This window comes from Oncorhynchus nerka, unplaced genomic scaffold (genome assembly GCF_034236695.1).
Source record: "Oncorhynchus nerka isolate Pitt River unplaced genomic scaffold, Oner_Uvic_2.0 unplaced_scaffold_2025, whole genome shotgun sequence".
Lineage (NCBI taxonomy): Eukaryota > Metazoa > Chordata > Actinopteri > Salmoniformes > Salmonidae > Oncorhynchus > Oncorhynchus nerka.
In genome coordinates this window covers 42141-42500 of record NW_027039301.1, presented here as the reverse complement: position 1 = coordinate 42500, position 360 = coordinate 42141, and positions in this window count along the sequence as shown.

The window sequence follows — 360 nt, the reverse complement described above, 5'->3', positions numbered from 1 at the left end:
ATTAAATACCTATCATTATACTGTAGAGAATAGTAGGAAATACACATTAAATACCTATCATTATACTGTATAGGATAGACCTCCTCAGTAGGAAATACACATTAAATACCTATCATTATACTGTAGAGAATAGTAGGAAATACACATTAAATACCTATACCTCAGTAGGAAATACACATTAAATACCTATCATTATACTGTATAGAATAGACCTCCTCAGTAGGAAATACACATTAAATACCTATCATTATACTGTATAGAATAGACCTCCTCAGTAGGAAATACACATTAAATACCTATCATTATACTGTATAGAATAGACCTCCTCAGTAGGAAATACACATTAAATACCTATCATTA